Genomic DNA, 22,812 nt, shown 5'->3' with positions numbered 1-22,812 from the left:
CCATTTATATTTTTAATTAAGTGCAGGCTTCTGTCCTTTATTTGAACCTGAGAAGTATCATGTAGCAGGAAGTTTCAGTTGAGCAGCACACCGCTGTTTTCATGCAGTTCCACTTTGCAAACCAGGCAGAGAATCAACACAAGATGTGCTTTTAGTCTGTGGCCTCTGCATAGTGTCTTTAAGCTCCTTTGTAACATTTATTTTCATTCCAGGACCTTAGGCAAACTTAGGAGAAAATGGAAATATTATTAAGAAAAGAAATACCACATCATCAGAATCTCATTAATTTATGATTCTGCTGATGAGTATACTAAGTGTGAAGAGCTGAAGAACAGAGTTCAGCACCCAGGAGACATAAAAATGGAAAGATGAAGCCCCTGCCCTCCAAAAGTGTATCAGCTAGGAGACTGGGGAAGACCAATGCTATCCTCAAATAACCATAATGCCAAGTAGATACACTAGGTTGTGCCATCTAGCGGCTCAGATGAGGAGCAATCGCTCACTCTCCTGTGAATGGAGAAACAGTCATCTGGAGAAAAATTGCTCCATGCTTCATCTGATGTTGGCTTGATTCTTTAAAAAGCACTGTTTGAGCTGAGTCCCTCTGAATATGTTTGCCAACATTCTGTTCCTGGCTCTTTTCTTTTTATTTCTTTTTGACCATCTTTCCCTTCAAGTCACCCCTATGGTTCATACTATCACTCCTAAAGAGACGAATTCCAAATACTACCCTGATTTTTCTCCTAAATTCTACCTCTTTGTTTCCTGGTCATCTCAGTCATTCTAGCTCAAACTCTTCAGATTCATGGAGCCCAAAGTGAAGTCACAATCGCCCACGTCAAATCTAAACTGTCACTATTTTTGTTATTATTTCTGTTATAGCCATGACCATCTTTCTGGTCACCCAGGCTTCAAAGTGGAGCTTCATCCTTGACTTCTCTCTAGACCTTTCTTCCAGCTCCTCCCTGATCTCTCCCCTTGCCATTAGTTAGTTGAAAAGGCCCTCTTGACCCCAGCTCCAGTATGTGGCTTACCTTCCCACTCTACATGACATCCTCACTGCCTGAAATTAGATAGTTGGACATCATGCGTTCTATGCACAGTGTCCACCCACGTTAATTCACTCATCAAATATTTGCTGGGTATCTATTATATGTAAATCACCATGAGGTTTCAAGGATACAAAAATGAAAAAGAAACTGGAAGAGTTTCTTTTTTTAAATTTTTTTTTAAAGATTGGCATCTGTTGCCAATCTTGTTTTTTTTCTTCTTCTCCCCAAAGCCCCTAGGAACATAGTTGAATATTCTAGTTGCAGGTCCTTTTAGTTCTGCAATGTGGGACACAGTCTCAGCATGTCTTGATGAGTGGTGCTAGGTCTGTGCCCAGGATGCAAACTGGCAAAACCCTGGGCTGCTGAAGCAGAGTGCATGAACTTAACCACTTGGCTATGGCGCTGGCCCCTGGAAAAGTTTCTTAGAAGACAAGAACTCTGTCTAATGAGAGATGCACATAATTAAACTATTTTTAAAAAACAGTGTGACAAGAGTACCATCTCTGCTTGGGGCATGAGGGGACATGTCCCAAAAGAAGTGACCCTTGAATTTTAAAGAATGAGTAGAAGTTAACCAAGCACAAAAGGAAGAAATGGCATTTCCAGATGAAGGATGAATAGGGACAAGGGCGTATGTTAGCTTGGGGATCTATGCAGATTGAGATTTATCAGTCAGTTAGTGACCCATCTCTTCCTTCTCTGAACTCCTTTAGGACTTGGAAGCTACTCTGCCTTGTTTTATGGTTATTGTAGTACTTGCCAGCTCCTGCCTAGATTACCGGTATTAAGGTAGAGACCATACCTCAGTTGTTTTTGAACTCACTATAGCACTTGTACCCAATAATGGCCCTAAAGATGCCCATATCGTAATCCCTAGAAATGATGAATATATTCCCCCACGTGGCAAATGGGGAGATTATTCTGAATTATCTGGATGGGCCCAATGTAATCACAAGGATCCTCATAGGAGGGAGACAGGAAGGTCAGAGTCAGAGGAGATGTGGGGACAGAAGCAGAAGTCAGAGCAGTGTGATTTCTGACTTTTGAAAATGAGGGGATCTTTGTGTACCAGGGAATGTGGACAACCTCTCGAAGCTGCAAAAGGCCAGGAATGGATTCTCCCTCAGAACCTTCAGAAGCAATGCAACTCTGCCAGCACATTTTAGACCTCAGACCTGTAAGATAATGAAATTGGGTTGTTTTAAGCCACTGAGTTTGTGATAGTTTGTTACAAAAGCAATAGAAAACTGATATAATGTTTAATATTCATGAATATTGTATAGTTCATGACATGACAATATTTTCCTCTACATTAGCATGACAGTAGCAGAGTCATCTTTTTAAATTTTTGTATAGAGAATCCTAAATGTAACAACCGTTAGATTGTGCTCATTTGATAAAATAAGTGGAAAATTTTCATCATACAAGTTTTAGTCATCAAAGAAGATTAAAAAAGAAATCTGATGAGAAATTCCAGGTATTGTGATAAGGCCACTTTCATCAACTAATGATATCCCTTCCTTTGGAATACAGTCCCAGAAGATTTCTTTGGGTACAATTATCAGAAAATGTGAGGGCCTGGCCCAGTGACATAGTAGTTATGTTCACACGCTCTGCTTTGGCGGCCTGGGGTTCGTGGGTTCAGATCCCAGTGCGAACGTACACACCGTTCATCAAGCCATGCTGTGGCAGCATCCCACATACAAAATAGAGGAAGACTGGCACAGATGTTAACTCAGTGACAATCTTCCTCAAGCAAAAAGAAGATTGGCAATGGATGTTAGCTCAGGGAAAATCTTCCTCAGCAAAAAAAAGAAGTGAATTTTTACTGAAGTTCCCACAAAATATTATTCTACATTTGTCTTTAGCTCCATAGAGTACAAAGATAATACTTGGTGTGCATTGCAAATCTTTCAGTGTTTTCAAAGAAGATCCATAATCCATTTTGATAGGTGTTGGTAGACAATGATGAAGCATGGTATAGAATGGAAACATTCAGCAGCCAGGGGTCTCAGAGGGGCCTCAGAGCACACTCACACGTGTCACTGGCAGGTGGTAGAAACAAGCACTTAGGGGCCCTCAAGCCTATACAGGACATTGGCCTAGGAACGGAGCCACCCAGAATTTAGTCCTAAGCTTAAATGACTTATGCTGATGCAAGATTGCAAGCACAGTCAATCCTCATTATTTGAGGATTCTGGGTTTGCAAATTTGCCTATTTGTTAAAATGTATTTGTAACCCTAAAATCAATACTTGTGGCATTTCAACAGTCATATGTGGACATGCACAGAGTGGCAAAAATTTGTGTCACCCAAGGCATGTGTTCCCGCTGAGGTCAAAGAGGCCACACTCTGCCTTCTTGTTTCAGCTCTCCTACAGAGGTGACTGGAGGAGGGAGACGGTAGCGGGCAGCACAGTGTAGTGCAGGAAGCTCTGGTTCTGGGGCCAGTTGGATGAGGTTAGAGTCCCAACTCTGAGACCTGTTATGGGGCAGTCTCAAGCAAGTCACTTAACACTTCTGAACCTTGCTTTCTCTTTTGTAAAATAAAGAAAAGTGGAATCAGGGCTGGCCCAGTGGTGTAGTGGTTAAGTTCACACACTCTGCTTCAGTGGCCCAGGGTTCACGGGTTCAGATCCTGGGCACAGACGTATGCACTGCTTGTCAAGCCATGCTGAGACGGCGTCCCACATACAAAATAGAAGAAGATTGGCATAGATGTTAGCTCAGCAACAATCTTCCTCGAGCAAAATGAGGAAAATTTGCAACAGATGTTAGCTCAGGGCAAATCTTCATCATCAAAAAAGAGAAAAGTAGAATCTACCAGAATCAATTGTTTTTAGGATTTTAGGTTACAATATATGTGGGATATATGCACGCACGCACATTCACACACACACACGTTTCCCCTAGGAACAATGGTTCCGTGTTCATTAATTCAGTGTTTGTGGTGACTATAGAACATAACTACCACAATAATGAGAATCAACCATACATTTCAATGTCGAATATTTTTGAGAGCAGCTGGAGCTGGGCATGATGCTACTTAGAAGACGACCGTAATTAACCTCAGTTGGAGGTGTGTGGGCTGAACTCATGCCTTAGTGACACAGGGCAGCTGTATACCACACCCTAGTACGATGATTCTCTCTTGTAGAAACAATAATGGACAAAATAATGAATTTCATCTACTGTATTGTATTCTTTTCTGTCATTATGTAAGCAAAGTACATTATTTGCTTATTTATTTGTAGCAAGTTAGAAGTTTTACTGTTACAGTATTACATTTCAGAGATGCAGATAAAAATTATACAGAATTCATAGAGATTTAATCACTTTATCACTCCTCACTTTCCTCAAAGAAGTTTATTTCTTTATGCAAACCAAGGCTTCACCCCACAACGTTTATCTATTATGAAACTGAATTTTTGTTTTCAAGGCTCTTTCAACAAGGATTTGTTAAGCACTGAGCTGAGTGCTGTGGAAGATTCAGATATAGAAGGTACTTTTTCTTCTCACCAAAGCATTTTTACTGTTCCTAGGGAAACTAAGTGAACATACAGAAAAGAAAAGGAAAAGTATATCATCAAATATATGCAAGTACATTGGAGTCTATATATTTAGTAGCTAACTTAAAGCGTTCCAAGAGAATTTAGGGAAACTGCAAAGCAGAATTTCAGCATTTGGAATTTTCCTTGATTTTCATTCATGTTCTAATTAAAATTATAAGTACTTTTCTCTCTTCTATCAATGTGATTGATTCCAAACATTGGTAAAGAAAAAGAAAACAAACACCCCAGACGCCACCAATGTCTATAACAAAAATTGTTCCAAAGTTTCTGCACAGAGTCAATAAACTCTAGCTTGGTGGGTTAAATGAGCCATGTGAAGCTATACATTCAGAATTTTCTGCACCTTCTAAGAACACAGTGTAAAACGTAGAGGGACTGCCTCTTGTAGTAGAGTGAGAAGTGCCTGATCAGTGTTTGCAGTTATGCTTTGTATGAAAGCTACTAGAGTCCGTTTGACAAATCACCTCTCTCAAGGGCTAACTGTGTGGTTAAGTGATTGGTTATTCTCCTGGTTCACCTCCTTTCCCCTCATCTGGCATATCATCCTTGTCTCCTTTTCCCATTGTGTAAAGAAAATATGGAACAACCTCTGTACTAAGTTTTTTGTCAAACACGTTATTGGCCTGATTGTGGATGAAAGAGAAAGATGCGTAAGAGTCACTGCAGACAGGATGTCTGTTCTGGGCTTGTTCCGGTAAACACAAACAAAAACCTAACTGACTTTAAATAAGGTTTGGGGACTGCGTATATTCATTCTGAACCCCTTGGCATTGGTTCTGGGTTGCCACACCAACCCACAGCTATCCCAGGGTTCATTTATTGGTCAGGCACCAAAGTGCTCCAAGCATCCTAGAGAGTTCCCCTTTTGAGAATAATTTTTAAATGGAACCTTAGAGGGGTAGAAAAAGCTGAGCCTACTAAAGTGAGTCAATGTTACACACACACACACACACACACACACACACCCATTCGTTAAAAACAAGTTGTCCCTTTAAATTAAATGAAATAGGACAGTTACTGCTACTGCTCTGGAATTGTCCCATATCAGAAGGCCTAAAATTTCTAATTATGTCATTTAACTAAACTCTCAGGAATTGAATCCTTTTCAATTAGAGCCTATTTTCTTGAAATTGCACATTTAGATAAGGGAGCTGAGTCCTTTTACCAAAGTACTTCATGCTTGTGGAGAAACGCCAGGTTCAATAATTTATCACCTGGATACCGCGTGCTTTGAAGTTGAGGACATGGTAACGGTGGTAATGACACGGTAAATTATGTTGCCATGGCACGACGGCCTCCAATGGCTGCTCGGGTTTCAGCTCTGTGGACTTCACATCTTTATCAGGACGTGGCTCAGAGGGGCGTAACGCGTTAAAATTGTTTGATCTCGTGGAATTTAACAGTTTGTTCCTTGGATTCAGGCATCCATGATGATCTTTTAGATACCATAGGAAATCCTAAATATGGCAGATCTTTAAATATTAAGGTGTTTTGTAATCAATCTTAGTCATTCTCACACTGTATATTTGAGAAGAGTGAGTGTTTTCCATCTCTAATGGGAGATGTTAGAAGTTTCACGCTTGTGGGAGTACGTGTGTGGAAGAGATATTTCATTGGAGGTAATTGATGCTTAGTAAATGAGATTTTTAAGATTTATTATAAACCAAAAAAGCACTCCCGGTGTAGTCTAATTTTACACATTATCATGGTCCAAGAATCTACGTTCACATAAATTTTACCTACAAAAGGATAAATGAAGTAAATTTTGGAAACATGTCAGACTGTTTGGAGTCACATAGAATGTATTTTCTCAACATTGAATCAGAGGCTAAGTGAGGATGAGTGATACTTTTAGATAAGACCAGTTGGCAGCTCAGAGTTTGTTTTATTCTTCCTTCTTTGGTATCCTTCTGGAAATAAGGACTTCTTTGTGTGTGTGTGTGTGTGTGTGTGTGTGTATTTGTGTACTTTGCTTTTGTAAAGCAGTAGAAATTTAATATGTTTGCTATCTGGTTGGACAAGTTTATAAACTGAGTGTGACAAACATGAGTCATCCAGTGGAGCTCCTTGCAGCTAATGAAATGTAGCAGCAAAAAACCCCACTTCTCGTGAGAGCTGCTATGTGCTAGTCAGAGAGGCAGCTGCTGCATCAGTGCGGGGGCACTTCATTTTTCTTCATCAGTCATCTACAGTCTCTACTTCCTAGCTTTTAAAAATTAAAAAAAAAAAAAAATAGAAAAACATGGTGGGGGAACATTTTCTTTTTTTTTTTTTTAGGAAGATTAACCTTGAGCTAACTGCTGCCAGTCCTCCTCTTTTTGCTGAGGAAGACTGGCCCTGAGCTAACATCCGTGTCCATCTTCCTCTACTTTACATGTGGGACGCCTACCACAGCATGGCCTGCCAAGCAGCGCCTGTCCACACCCTGGATCCGAACCGGCGAACCCCGAGCTGCTGAAGAGGAATGTGTGCACTTAACCACTGCGCCACTGGGCCGGCCCCAGAACATTTTCTTTAAAGCATGGTTTTATTACTTCCATTCGATGACTATGTTTTAGCTGTCAAATCTTATATATTGCTGTGCTCTCAGTATATAAATATATAAGATTTGTATGTATATATTAGATATGATAGTATTATATATGAAATGTATTTATATAATTACGTAAATTATTTATTATAGTTTTTAAATTACATATAAATTATATATTAATATTATTTATCTTACATTAGGATTTAATATATATTAAGTCATATATTGTGGTGCTGTCCTCCTCTATCAGTAATATATTAAAAAAACAGGGTGTCATGACTGTTGCTTATGCAAAGCTAGCAAAAGAAAATATTGCTTGTGCTTTGTACAAGTAGAATACCAACATCAGGACACAAACCACTCAGCCCTATTACCAGAGGCAGGCTGATGGCACTATGTCAATGTGAATACTTGGGGTGCAGGTTGGGGGTTAGTCTGGGGGGTGGGAATCTTTTGTGGTCAACATCTCCTAGAGAAAGTCACAATTTGTCTGATGGAGAAAGGATAACAGTAGTAGATTCCATTTTATTCAGCTCTACAAAGAACACACAAAACCTTTTACCCCCCAGGCTATTTTGAAAGTGCTAATTTGTTATAAGTCACTCGCATTCATTTGAAAACATTTTTATAGTTTTTTCTTTGTTTAAAAACGCATACCAGTCATTAAAGACTCCATCAGTTACTAAGTAGATAGTATGCATGTGGATTCAGATATTTGGGATAAATGATAAAGAAGAAAATGAAATGAATTTGAGAAAAGATCCATTTGAGAAAAGATCCTTCATGCTAAACTGGCCAAAATGAATCACAGTTTTCAAAATAACATATCTCTTGGGAGAACGTTGCTTCCAGGCTTCATATCTTAAGGATGTTAGTCTCATAAACTTTCACACATTCGGAGTGAATGGTAAACAGCTAGGTATCATATTCAGAAGTGCTAAGATAAAATATGCACATCTGTATTCTCTTCTTAACTTTGTCACCAAATGTGCTACCTTAGGTGAGGCAGGTGGTTCTGTCACAGTTCTAGCTCAGTTTCGACTAATCAAAGATAAATTATACCTGCACCTCCTCATAGAGTTGTGGGCACAACAGAGATTAGATAAAACAAGGAAAGATGAGATGATAAATATAAACCCAGAGAAACAGAAAGTATGATGGACTGCTCTGTATACAGGAAAAAACAGATTTAGTCATAACAAGTTAGTAAAATACTGTTTAAAGATATACTAAATGTCAGAAGCCACAAATAGTTTCCTGGGGAGGAGGACCACAGAGGGAGCAAAAGTGAGTGAGCTGCGGTGGTGCCTGAATCCCTCAGGCCACAGATTGGCCTTGCCTTCTTCCAACAACAAGTTCTCAGCATCAGCCTTAGATCACCCCTCTGAATCACCCCCAGGAACTTTCCTGTCTGGGCTATGTCTTCTCTCTAGTCCTACTGCTAGTTTACTGCTAGTGCATACGCTCTAATGATGTCACCTCGGTGTGCCAGATAGTTGTTTATAGTCTGGGCTACTCAGTCTTAGCTACTGTCAGCTAAGTGCCATCCATGTGCTAGCCTAACTTGTTAACCCAGCAGTAACATCGTTCTCAGGCTGTCCTAGTCTCCAGAGTTGATCATGGAAAATCTCTCAATGAGGTCTGCACTCCAACTGGCTAGCCATGTCCCTCGAATACTCATGCTCTCCCTGTGCCAAGTCTCTGGGGCCTTGCGTGTCCCCTGCTGGTTGGAATTCTCAGAACACTGTGAGATAGATCATTATGAATTCCAGCTTCCTCATCTAAAAGCACAAAGGTCCTATTGCCAATGAGAGGAGGCCCAGGTGCTATTTCTGCAATAGTCACCTGGTGATTTAGGTCAATGCTTCTCAAATTTCAATGTGCAAACAAATTACTTAATCTTGCTGAAATGCAGATTCTGATTCAGAAGATCCTGGAGTATAGGCTGAGATTCTTCACATCTGATGAGTTGCTAGGTAGTGACAATGCACTTGTCCCTCACAGTTTGAGTTGCTAGAATCTAAACAGAGTTGAGTTGAATGTCTCAAATACAGAGGGAGCCCCCGCGGCTGGAGCATTAAGGACACTTCTTATGGAAAACTGCCAGCCACTAATTCCATCGGTTGCTTTAAGACTATAAACTGAAGTAGCGTCTTCTGCTAAGGCTTGGACTGGAGCGACAAAGCCCACTGTATCTGTTAGGAAAGAGCCTGTCTCTCTCTGCCAGGGCGGGCTGTCCCAACTCCCTGGATCTCATCACTGTGGCTTTGGGTCCAAGTGAAGCTGAACATCTGGCCCAGCAGGACTAGCTCACCTATGAGGCTGTGTCAAGGCTCTGTCTTGGTTACAGGTCACACATGTGGACACCCAGGCCTGCAACTTCAACCTTTGCACCCATTATGTTGCCTTACTAACTTAAGCCATTTCATCAGCTATGGTAAATATGTATTGCCAAGAAGCTGCTAAGAAGCCCTGTGGCATTTAGATGGTGTGCCTTCAATGCTCGTCATAAGCCCACTGGAATGAGCAAATCATGAAATTGACAATCCTGGTCATACAGCATTGCGAAGTGTGGGAACTGCCAACAATTACGCCAGAAGGAAGGCTTTAAGGATGTGCTACATCCTAGCTTCAAACAACAAAGCTTTGCTGTGGACTGCTAGAAGGCAGCAGAAACAGGGAGAAGAGGCTGGCGTATCGCAATCCACAATGGAAGAGCTGTTTCTCTGAACAAAGACTTCACAAGCTTGCTATTAGTTTAAGAGTTAGAGTTGCAAAGAGTCAGCCTCTCAAAAGCTCAGCTGTAGCCCAATCAAAGAACAATCTTCACAATGGACAATATGGAAATAGCTATTGAATCAACATTCATCCTGACAGCCACACTTATACGTACTGGTAAGCAGGAATAGCATCTTCTTCAAATAGAAGAGACTGAAAATATGGAGAAGCCCACAGCCCACTTGATTATAAAATATCTCGAATGTAGATGTATGTCTTGCGGGAAGAAGGGCAAGTTGAGAGACTCTTTACAATAATTGTGAAGATGTCTATAAGTTGATAGAATCTTAGAATCATGAAAATACGGACCCCTTCCTGAGGACTTCTGTTATTATATTAATGCCTGTCCATTATTTTTATGTCTTCAAGCAATGATAGCACTTTTATCTGAATAAGACACAGTTCATTTTGTCCTGGCGATTAATTTCCCAACACTGTATTCGTATGAGGAATGCAGATATTTCAATGGAAATATTAATTTCTGCAAAAACACCAATAAATTAAAGTTTTTGAATTGAAAAAGATAGAGTATCTAACATTCACTATCTATTTAGAGGAATACAGCAATGTGTTTATTGAGTCCCTGGTATGACGTTGTCTTAGAATACATCTCACATTGCAGGTGTGATTGCTCACTCACTCTAGAGTGTGTCCCTGTGGTCAAGGACAACAGACACATCTACATAAGCAATTATCAAATAAGTTCAAACATTTTAAATATTAAAAGAGAACTATAAAAAGTGGACTGGACTTGTACTCTGAAGAGTGAATAGAAATACTGACATATATCAATGATGGAAGGCTAGGTAGAGAGGAGGCATAATTTCAGAAGAAAAGAATAAGATCCAAATAGAAAAGAGAAACTACTCTGGCTACACAGGGGCTTGAAGAGCTAAGGAGCCTAATAGTGGATGGTGAGACACCCCAAGATTAGTCAGAGCAGGAGGCCACTACCACCACGAGGACTGGAAGGACAATAATGTTACTGGAGCCCAGAAGCCAGGGCCACTCGGCAGAGGCTGACCAGCAGAAGCTGGGACCATGGAGGGAGAGGCTGACACTTGACAACTGGACCCATGGAGTTGTCACAGGACCCTGCGGGGCAGTGGGGGATGGAAAGTGGCATAAAGTCTGGCTACTCTCCTCCTTTTGTCTTCCAGACTTTCATCGATACCTACCATTGGCCAAACCTACCCAAGAGTACAAGAAAACCTGGGAAATTTAGTTTCTGGTGACATGAAGCGACACAAGATAAGGGTGGGGCATGAATTGGAGAGCAGGCAGGCAGTGGAGCAGCATAACTGGCAAAAGCAATGATCGCAGAAAGCAAGGGATGTTTGGGAATTGACAAGTAGTGCTGTTCACCTCTAACATAGGGTGAGTTAGGAGAGTTCATACCTCTTTTCTTCACACTTAACTAGAGGACCAGCAGAGTACCTGGCATATGGTGAGTCTTAAGAAATAAATCTTGATTAGACAAATGCATGAATGAAGGAATGAATGAAGTCAGGTAAACTAAATATGGAATCAGATATTGGAACCACATCTTGGAAGGTATTGAATGACAGGCTGAGAAGTTTGACATTTATGTGGTAGGCAATAGAGAGCCATCCAAGACCTTTATGTCTGGAAACATGATCACAATTATGCTTCCTATTGGACAGATATAGAGATAGCCTTATTATATTTAGCCCCATCAGGACAGGCTACATAATTTCTGGGGCTCAGTGTGAAATACAAATGTAAGACCTCTTGTTCAAACATGATTAAGACTTTTTAATAAAGACTTAAGATTACAAGACAACAACAGCAGGGTGTTCAGTGTGACGCCCTTGAAACTGAGCTGAGCCCAGTGTATTATATTAGATGCTTCTGAAAAATAAATTTACCAGGACTAATGTTAATCGTCAAACTTTCTGCAGACAGTAGCCACAAGAAAGTTCTAAATATAATTTAAGACAGCTGTCATTATTTGATTGATTCTTGAATGGACATTATCCTGCTCTTTCCTGGAATTAACTCTTTGTGGGCTAAACATAGGCAGATGGGGGCTTGAGACAAAAAGCTTCTTCCTGTGAAATAATTGCTTTTAAAATCATGTAACATGTTAAAGGCTCCGTTGCTGAAATGTTAGGCTGTGTTCTCATGCTGTATTTCATTCATTGGTCTTGAAATACTTTATTTTCAACCTCTTCCTGGGCTCACATAGGAACTAGGACACTGATGTTTGGTTTACTAATATTCAATTTAGTACAATATTCATTTTGTCGTCATTTGTGTCTGGTGGTGCTCACTTCAATGTGGGTAGTCCCCCAAGTTATTTGTCATGTATCTAATTAATCTTCATTTTCCTGTTCTTCTTATACTTATTTTGCTTTGTAGCGATATAAGACAGGTCTATCAAAAAAATCACAATAACTGAATATAGCAGGAATCTGGAAACTGGCGTCTCCCAGCATACAGCCCCTATGATGTCAACAGCTGTTCTGGAGTGTGTTCACTTGCTTACAGCAGACTGGTGCTATCTGTATAGTGGTTGGCATCTCCAATCTATCAAGACTTTATTCTCAGTGAAGAAAGAGTGTTGATTTTGTATTTAATATGAGTGTGGGAATAAGATTAACCTTTTGGAAAACTTTTCTATCATTCTGGCTTTTAAAATGTCACTTGTTTTCTCATTTTTCCATGTGAAGGACTTATAAAAGAAATTTTTAGAAATGCTTGCATTTTCTCATAGACATTTTAAACCGGAGAAATGGAGACAAGAGACCATGTCCCATGTAGGAGCATTGCTTTTTAGAACTATAAAGACATGTTAGGAAACTGTAAGGTATATTAGAGGGCATAAACAGCCCTCGCTTAAGTTAGGATGGGAAAACTGGCGGTCAAAGAGTAAGCAATAAAGGTACCAGTTCCATAAATTAATTTTCTCTTATTCACTCATTTACTCATTCACCAACTATTTATATAGTCCCTCCAGCACTGTACATGTAGGCTATCCCTAGACTCATGAGCTTACAATCTACAGGAGGAGAAAAATAAGTAAAGAAAAGTAAGCAAGGATTTCCAGTCAGTTTGGCAACCTGAACTGATATAAAAGAATTTCCTCCCCAACTGCAAACACATCAAATGTCAGACAAAATACAACAAAATCTTTCAAGCTTAGCATGAAACAACAATGGAAAACCTTCATATGCTAGAAACAAAGAGGAATTAAAAGTAAGAAATGTGAACAAGAGCAGAAGCTGATACCGTTCTTGTATCTACATTTGAAGAGAAATCCAGGCAACAGGGCCCCATGCAAACAAATGTGCAGAAGCTGATACCGTTCTTGTATCTACATTTGAAGAGAAATCCAGGCAACAGGGCCCCATGCAAACAAATGTATGGAATCATGACCATATTTGTGACAGGGACCTGGAAGAACCCAGCAACTGTCCCAGATGCAGCATTAGCAAGTAAGGTATGGGCCTCGAGAAGAAAATGAGTCACCCAGAAGAAACTGGAATCTCTGGCTTACATACTCTGTGGGTGTTGGATACAAATTCAGCTATCCTAGTGGGGCAGTCTGATAAATTAAAATAACACATGGTCCAAAGGTGGTGAAACACCTAGATACCATCAGAGGCAAACTCATAACTACCCTGTAGAAATATTTCCATGGCCGGGGAAAATGGAACGTCTACAAAGAACTCTCCCCATTAAAGGAGAGCTTGTGTGCAAAGATTAAAAAACATAAGGCCAGAATGCAAAAAGAACATTTACGTATATGTAAAAACACAGTGAAATTCTAGAACTTAAAAACAAGTAGCTCTTAAAATAAAATTTAATAAATGGATTAGACAGAAGACTAGTCACAGTTTTCAAAATTACTCATTTAGAAGGCAGATATGAGGAAATGACAGAGAATGAAATAGAAACTAAGAAATAAAAAAATGCCAGTTAAGTTAAAAGAGAAGGGCAAGGAAGTCCAACGTGTAGATAATAGAAGTTAAATAAAGAGCAAACAAAGAAGAAATAAATATTCAAAGCAATAACTATTGTAAATTTGCCAGAATTGAAGATTCTGAGTTGATGAAACCCATCAAATCCCAAATGTGATAAATAATTTCACATCTAGAAATAGCATAGTGAATCTGCAGAATGCCAAAGATAAAGAGATAAACACTCCCAAGAGAGAAAAGAATGTTATTTAAACTGATGGTAAACATCTTCAGCAGCAATAGGTGTTAGAAAACAATAAATTAGCTCTTCAAAGTGTTATGAAAAAATAACTGTCAACCTAGAACTCTGTACCTAGCTAAACTATCATTTTAGAGTTAGGAAAAAATATATATATTTTTTCAGGTATATAAAGACTGAGAGAGTTTAATCTACAAAGAACCTCAATGAAATGCCAAGACCAAGGATAACTCCTGCCTTTCCAGCTTAGGCAACTGGGTGAATACTATTTCTGTTACTGAGCCAGGGAACACATAGGAGTATATTGAATTTTAGAGGTTTTGGAACATGTAAGTGGAGATGTTTGGTAGACAATGGGAGCTGACGGTTTTGCTGGGGATAGAGAGCTAAGAGTCATTGACATTTGAAAGATACTTAAGGATATGGGAATGGATGTGGTAGTCCAGGGAGAGAATTAAAAGTAAGAATAAAAGAGGACCCAGGTAAGAACCCTAAAAGACCCAACATTTAGGGGATGGGCAAAAGAAGAACATGAGGAAAGACTGAGAAGGATTTATCACAGAAACAAGAAAAACCAAAAGAAAATGCTATCACATGAACAAAGGAAACAGCAGTAGACACCAGTGCTGCATGTTGGAGATGTCAGAGATGGTAGAAATGTCAGAGATGGGGGCTGGCCCAGTGACACAGCAGTTTAGTTCACACGTTCTGCTTCAGTGACCTGGGATTCACTGGTTTGGATCCTGGGTGCGGACATGGCAAGCCATGCTGTGGTGGGTGTCCCACACATAAAGTAGAGGGAGACGGGCAGAGATGTTAGCTCAGCGCAAGTCTTTCTCAGCAAAAAGAGGAGGATTGGCAGCAGTTACCTCAGGGCTAATCTTCCTCCAAAAAAAAAAAGAAATGTCAGAGATGAAATAAAGACTGAAAAGCTTTCCACTGGTTTTACCCAAAAGGAGATTTTAGATGATTTAGGCAAGAAAAGAGTCATTGGAATAGTGGAAACAGAAGACAATTATAGTCACTTGAGGATTGAATGGGAAGTGAGCAAGTGAAGACAGTGAACGTGGGCAGCTCTCACAATTCTTGGCTGCGAACGAGGCGAGAGGGAGAACAGGAGCTGGAATGAAATGTAGGGCAGAGGGAGTTTCATTTGTTATTATAAAGGAGAGACTTCATCATATTTAAATACTATGGAAAGGATCTATTGGAGAACAAATAAGAGAAAATGGATGTAATTTGTGGAGCTTGGAAGGTATGGGATCAAGAACAGCCTTGGAGAGAGAAGGTATACTTTTTCCATTGTGACAAAGAGAATGGAATATGAATTGCATGAAGCAGGTGCATTGGCAGAACTTTGAATGGGAAGCCCATGCAATGGTGTCTATTTTAATCTCTGAGATACAAAATAGGATGATGTCCTTTTTTTGCAGATAAAGGAGAAGGTTGAAATGCCTATAAAACAGCCCTAGTGGTCTAGTGGTTAAGATTCAGTGCTCTCACCTCCAGAGCCCAGGTTTGTTTCCCAGTCAGGGAACCACACCACCTGTCTGTCAGTTGTCATACTGTGGCAGCTGCATGTTCCTGTGATGCTGAAAGCTATGCCACCAATCTTTCGAATGCCAGCAGGGTCACCCATGGTGGACAGGTATCAGCAGAGCTTCCAGACCAAGACAGACTAGGAAGAAGGACCTGGCCACCCACGTGCAAACAAATTGGCCATGAACACCCTATGAATAGCAGCCGAGCATTGTCTGATAGAGCGCCAGAAGGTGAGAGGACGGCACAAAAAGAACCGATAGGGTTCCCTCTGTTGTACGCAGGGTTGCCAGGAGTCAGAATTGACTGGATGGACGCTAACAACAACTATTTGAACTGCCTATAATGATTGATAAGAAAGAGAACTAAGGAAACCCAGGAGAATTTTGAGGCACCCTGACAGCCTGTTTAGAGTTGGATACCATGAATTTTGGGTTGTGTGTTGTGAATGTATCTTATCTGTGAAATGTGTGCATTCAAGTATTTTATTGCATCTTCACTCAACAGTCAACTGAAAAAGTAGAGAGTTAACTTTGATCCCAGAATGTGATTTGACCAGACAGTTAAGCAGAAAGACAAGAGAACAAGAAGGTTGAGGCCATGATAAGACAGAGTTCAAAGCGTGGACTCTTGGGGAAATGGCACTAATTTGCATATACAGTGTTCATTTATGGATCTAAGAGAGACAGAATATTTTTGAACTAAGGTTGTTAACAATTTTTCACTTTTGATAAAGAAAATAATGTTTCCTGTAGTGTGACTGGCATAACTGGATTCAATGGTCAAGAACAATTTTTAGGATTAAGTGATTGGAACCTTTTTCATAAAGAATTGATCCCTGCCTCTCTTTATTCTCCTTATTTTCTCCAAATTAATTTCTACAAAATATTTGTCCTGTCTATAGGATCTTATCATCACTTCATCATTACCCCTGTAGGGGCATCACTGAGATTGGGAGAGAGAGAGGAACAGGCAGTGAAAGTTGCAGACGCAAACATTTATGAGAGTCTTCAGTGCCCAAGAGAGAGGAAAAATGATCATTTAAAGAGTCCCCAAAGTAATATAATATGCCGTAGTTATAACTTGCTTGTTTTCTCACAGATTATAAAAAAAAAAATCTGCTTTGAGTTTCAGTACCCAGACCATGCCCTGCTGTTGCTGCAGGAAAGTGATTGAGGGGCTGAGGGGCTTAATAAACTAAAAACTGGATAAGTATTCCCAGAATAATCAAACAGCCTGTCAATCTAAATGTATCAGATTTAACATTCTAAAACTCACAGTAACTATTCCTTTTTAAGTTCTACTTTTATAAAGGGGTGCTTAAGGCCTATAAAAAGTGGAGATAGGGACTAGGACTAGAACTGCTCAAAACAATCCACTTCTTCGTAAAAAGGGATAAATGAAAAAGGAATACCTTGGGTAGTATCCTGGCATTGAAATTGACAGAATTGAGTTAGTAGTTGGATTTCTTTGACCCTGTTTCAAGAAAGCTTTTTGTTTTTTCACTTTTCTTTCTTTTTAAGTTTCTAAAGAGGAAGAAAATGTCAGGCAGTAGTGTGTTGTCACTGCCACAAAATATTATTAAAGCATAACTACCAAACCAGAAATCAGCACCCTGTAAATTTAATGCACTGTCAGTTTTGATCTAGGTATTTTGCTCTCCAAAGAGATGCTTAATCTTCTAAATAAAATTGAACTGAATGGATTTCAAACAAAGTCTGTTGTGGTAAAGTGTCAGTACAGTTTACCAGCCAAATAACCAACTACAGACATTCCCATAGGTGAGTATTTGAATTTGAAACTTTGGTGTAACTATGAAAATATTGATCAGGTGGTGCAAGGAAAAATGGTACCATTTTACTTTCAAGAAGGCAGTTAGAAAATTGGGTTATTACTACTTGAATTTAATGTTTTGAATGTAGAAACTTCTGTCTTAATGAAAAAATAAAATCAGAAGGATCAAGACCAAATGAGATCATAGACATGAAATGGAAGCCACTACAGAAATGTAAGGATTTATTAGAAATAATCTTTAGCAAGACTTGAAGATATTTACTGAACATAGTGATTTCCTGGAAGTCACTATATTTACAAAGTTTAATGAGACTTTAGTTATTAATCTTTTTAGAAGTGGCTTTAGTTATATTTTTAATAACCAAATAAATACACTTAAAATGAAACATAATGAAAAAAGACAACTAAATTTACATGACCATTGTATGTAAAATATCATCAACTAATTAAGACACTTCATTAAATAGTGAATGTAGGAGGTATGTGAATAATTTAGGCATTTTGGGGATAGTGTGATCCTGACAGATTTAAAGAATTATATTGATTTTTATTGTGAATTTAGATTCAGCATTTACTGAGAATGTAATATTCAACATTTCTTTTCATTTTTATAACAACTCTAATAGTTTGGTGTTATTGCTTCCATCTTGAACATGAGGAGATGGAAATACAGAGAGGAAAGCAATTGGCCCAGATCACATGACTTAAATGGAAGAATGAGGATCCAAATGCAGGCCCTCCCTCTCCTTTGCCATGTTAATTCCTAGCAATACTCAAAACATGCAAATAACAGTCTTACAACATAGTCTTCTCCTTTTGATTTTGTTGCCTAGACCCCAAAGTCCTCTCCCTTTCTTCTGTCACTCATTGTTTTAATATCCAAATAAACAGACTATTCCCCCATCCTACATAAAGTCCACTGTTCTCTGCTCCCTGCCCCAGAGGGCTTGTCATTTCTTCTGCTCATCATCTATTCCATCTTCTGCTTACACCACGTTCTTGATCCTACTCCATGTTCTGTACCCTAGAACAAAACACTCTCCAGCCTATATCAGTCCAAATATGGTTCATAACCTTTTGCCATCCTCACAAAACACTTGTGCCTAACCAACTATTATTGATTTGGGGGTTAATAGAATGGGGTTCAGTGCACACAGAATTGGAAACCACTTAATATTGAAAGTATTTGTGATCCCAAACATGTGTTAGTCATTTCCTAAAAAGAGAATTTTTTCTGGGTTGTATCCTTCCTTAGGTTCCATGTGATCATCATATTCGTATATTCACTCAGCCTCTCACTTTTTGGAACATTTTTCAGGGTCGTTTAACCTCTCAAAAAGATTAATGAACAACTCCACAATTCCTCTTAATTCATTATATAGAAAAACCCACCTTTCCTTTTCTCTATACTCTCTCAACTAAACTATCTCAGGAGTCTCACTTTTCTAACCAAAATGGATTTTTAAGGCACCAGGGAATTTTCCTAAAGAACCAGTTTCCCTAGAGATGGCATTCTGCCACTCCCCAGAAGGCAAAAAGTAGCTGCCATTTGTTTTGGTTTTAATAGCAAGCTTTCTTTGTTGTTACGTTAGTATTTTTAATACGTACGTATTTTCACACAGTGACTAGGAAAAATACCAGAATGACAAATATAAGGCCTAAAATTGTTGGTTTTTCAGAATTGGGAAAAAATACTCCAAAGACCCTTGCATTCCTTTAAAAGCAGACCAAGCTGTGAGGTGCTCTTCACCCTGCCAACTTCCTTAATATATATGTATTTTAATTGCATTACGTGGAATTTTCCAGCCTTAAAGATGAAATATTAAAATGTTTATTGAAGAGTTTTCTGTCACTTACACACAGGAAGAAAAGCTCCAGGTGGTGACTCTTCTTTCTGTTCCCTCAAGTTTGTACACTGGAACCCTTATTTGTATGCACCAAAACGAAACATCTTGCCAGAGGATACGTATCCCCATGTGCCCTGCTAAGGAGGTGGTCTGTGATGCTTGAAATGTTTGAGATGACAAATAGCCCAGCAGGTCTGGCCTCTTCCCCTCCTGCCCTGAGCTGCTGGCAATCTACTTCAAATTGTGTGTGCATTGTAGGGTGAAGCGTGTATCAGCGAGTGCCAACCTCACCCCAAGCAGTGTCCTATTGAATATGGGATTAAGTGAGAGTCTCTGGGGACTAGCCAGAGAATGAAAGTGCCCATCATCACCAGAGGCATGATCAACTTAACAGAAGAAACCTCCACATTCCATGCTTCTTTCAAATGTTTATAGTGTCATACGCAATTCTGTCAAATATTTCTGAAATGGCAAAAAATAAAAATATGCACCAACCACATTTCTTGAGATGAATAGTTTACCCATCCTTGGGGGCATCATTTGAATACCAAGAACAAAATCTAGATTTTGAACTATCTTGAGTTGAAGCTAGCCTTGCCATTTTGTTTAAAGCTCAAGTAGTACTTTCCACTACAAAATGTCACTGGTCTGAATCTCAGGGAACAGAGTGCTGTGTTTGTGTTAATCCTGCATCCGAATGTGCGGGTGAAACACACACAGCAACCTGGCCCCATCCTGCTGACTCCATGAAAATGATGGCAGAGTTCACAACCTGCCTTTTCTTTCACTGTAAAGCTTACCTATTACAAGTGTGAGCTGGATTTTGTAAATTTTTCTTCACGCTCTGAAATGACTCTTTTCTATATATCTCTATATCGCTTTTCCAGAATTTCCAACTAGCTTCTCAAGAACTCAGATCAGCCTGCCTGTTAATGCTCAGACTTGATTTTTTTTTCCAAAATATTTAGCAGGGTCACAACAGAGTTCGAAAAAAAAAAAATATCAAGGTATATCTCATAGATATTCAGGGTTCTGGGAGAAATCTCTTAAGCGTCCCTAGAAATATAAGTAGATTGTGCACACGTGGAATTGACATCTCCTCCTTTGAGGGCTACACCAGGAAAGATGGAGAGCAATACTATGCAGGTCTACAACCCTCCAGGCCTCCCATGTCTACCGCCTTCATCCATGTTGAAATATAATTGGTTCAACTGGAGGATAAAACCAAAATTTTAAAAAACCGTAATATTCAAATCAACTCATAACTTTTTAAAAAATTTGTAGCAAATAGCGAATTGGAGAATTTAAAATCAAAGTGACAGATTGGGGCTATGTAAACAGCCAGTTCAGATAATTTTATGAAAAAAAACTTACATATTTTGCACAACAAAGGAAAAAGGATAGATATGACCCATTTCCAAAAGACTTCAGAGAACATTTTATACAAATGACAGTGGATCATTTATATCCTATAAGACCAGGCGAGGAGGAAAGGCTAACCCTGTCCCACTTTATTTACTTTATACCAGGATAGTACTTTTTAAGAATTTTTTCAATTTTTTAACACACAAATAAATAACAATGATTCATTTATAAAGAAATTTAATGGAATTTAATTTATTTGTATTTTATCCCCTTAGAGAAAGCATTGCTAAGTATTTTTGAGATAGGAAACTGGAGACTGTACAGATAAAAAGGATAATTTAAATCAATCTGTATCTTAATTTCATATGGGAATCAAGCTGATGTCACAGATAATCTGAGGGAGTCTATGTGGTAAACAGTGCGATCTTTGGAAGTCCTGGATTCCAATCCAGGATCTAACTCGTACCCATCATCTTGGGCAATTCACCTCTCTGAGCCTCCATTGTCTCCTCATTTATAAACTGTGGATAAAGTACTTCCTGCTTCCTTCCCTCGGACTGCTGTGAGAATTCAGTGAGGATGTATGCATTTCCATTGTTTCTGTGCATTCTTACAAGAACAACCCTTGGTGTTTATGTCTTGACAGACCTGCCCCTATAATTGCTGGGCCTGGAGCAAGAGAACCAGCATAGACCCCCTTTTCTTTCTACCTCCATAACAATCCCTCCACAGGCCCTCCAGCATTGTGAGGGGCCTCATGTACAAGGAATGGAACCAGTCTGCACACACATCCAAGCCTCAGGCATTCTCTGAACATCCCTCAGGCCTCAGGATCCACACACCAGTGGTACAGTCTGGTCCCCTCTCTAGAGATCTGATCTGGCCAGAAGACTCATACAGAGCCTACAGGGCCTTGGGGATGTTTAGCCAAGGAATTCTGTCATCAGGTACTCAAAGCATGATCTAGGTAAGGCTTGGACTCAGTGGGCAAACACCTTGGCCATCCTCACCTTATGTGGAGGTAATATAAGGTTCCTCACCTTATCTGGAAAAGGACAAGAGTGGACCCTCTAAAGTGCAACCTCTGGCTGGGGAATAGTCTCACCCCCTAATTCCTGGGGCTTTCTTAAGGCCAATGCTCTTTCCTTCCAGTTTTATTCCTAGTTTATTTAGCATAGAATATCTAGCTAAATGAATATTTAGCATTCTTAGTTCATTTAACATAGTGTAGTATTATTTTGTGGTTGGCCTATGTAGAATAGAGTATAGGATGTGTTCAGCTGCAAGTAACTAAAAATTTGGACTTAAACAAAAAAGACTTAAGTAACATGAGAAATCCTAAGATAGGGTGGCTCCGTGGTGCATTAGTTCAGAGCCTCAGGGACATCGTTCTGGGTTGTGTTCCCTTCCGTCATCCTTGTGGTCTGTTGGTTTTGTCCTCATGTCCCAGGCACCATACCCAGATGTGACAGCATCCACTGAAAGAAGAGATGTTTTCTCTCTTCTTTCCGTCTCTTTTTATCGGCAAGGAAAGCCTTTTAATGATGTTCTTCAACAGTATTCATCTCACTTGTCATTGGCCAGAAATGTCAAACAAGCACCTAAAGCAAGAGAATGGAACCAGGATGATTAGTTAACATCAGTCATGTTTCATCCATGTCATGTGAGAGGAGGGCTGGGTACCAGCACAGAAAATAAGAGGAGAAATGACTGCAGGGTAAACGCTCAACAATGTCTGCCATAGTAAATAAAACTAAAAAGTTACTTCCCTCCCTGGGGAATGCCAAATTCTCTTGTGCAAATCTAAGCTTCCCGTGGCTGAAGACTGTTGGAAGACTCAGTTTTCCCACTCCCTCCCTGTGCTCACCTACACCCACCCCCAAGGGTCCTCCAGAAGGGGCTACCGCTGTGCTGTGTCAGCACCTGGCTTGCTTTTTCTGAAATCATCGTCTCACATTGAATGTCAATAAAAGATTTTGCCAGAAAATAGCTTATTGCCTTAGGTGTTCAGATGATATTTACTTCTTCAGTCCTGGAGTGTCTCCCACTTTCTCTAGTATTAGGGAAAGGCCCATTTCCAGCCCCTCCTGGAGGCTGATTCGGTTGAGAGGTCTACAGATTCCTCTGGCCCCTTCCCTTGACTGTGAATTT

At 39.6% G+C, this 22,812-nt stretch overlaps 1 protein-coding gene and 1 long non-coding RNA gene across 8 annotated transcripts in view; one reads left to right on the top strand and one right to left on the bottom strand.

Moving 5' to 3' along the window:
• Nucleotides 1-22,812, top strand: part of CHST9 (carbohydrate sulfotransferase 9) — a 250,381-nt gene that overhangs the window by 79,240 nt on the left and 148,329 nt on the right. The gene's annotated exons all lie outside the window — the stretch shown is intronic.
• The window catches only part of LOC138925384 (uncharacterized), a 31,464-nt gene continuing 29,533 nt past the window's right edge, over nt 20,882-22,812 (bottom strand). For both annotated transcript variants that reach the window (XR_011441462.1, XR_011441461.1), the window contains exon 4: nt 20,882-22,262. This is a non-coding gene — a long non-coding RNA (uncharacterized lncRNA). The remainder of the gene's footprint in view (nt 22,263-22,812) is intronic.

The sequence above is a fragment of the Equus caballus genome, chromosome 8 (assembly GCF_041296265.1).
Source record: "Equus caballus isolate H_3958 breed thoroughbred chromosome 8, TB-T2T, whole genome shotgun sequence".
In the NCBI taxonomy this organism is placed as follows: Eukaryota; Metazoa; Chordata; class Mammalia; order Perissodactyla; family Equidae; genus Equus; species Equus caballus.
The sequence above is the reverse complement of the archived record's forward strand: the minus strand, read 5'-3'. Positions and strand labels throughout refer to the sequence as shown.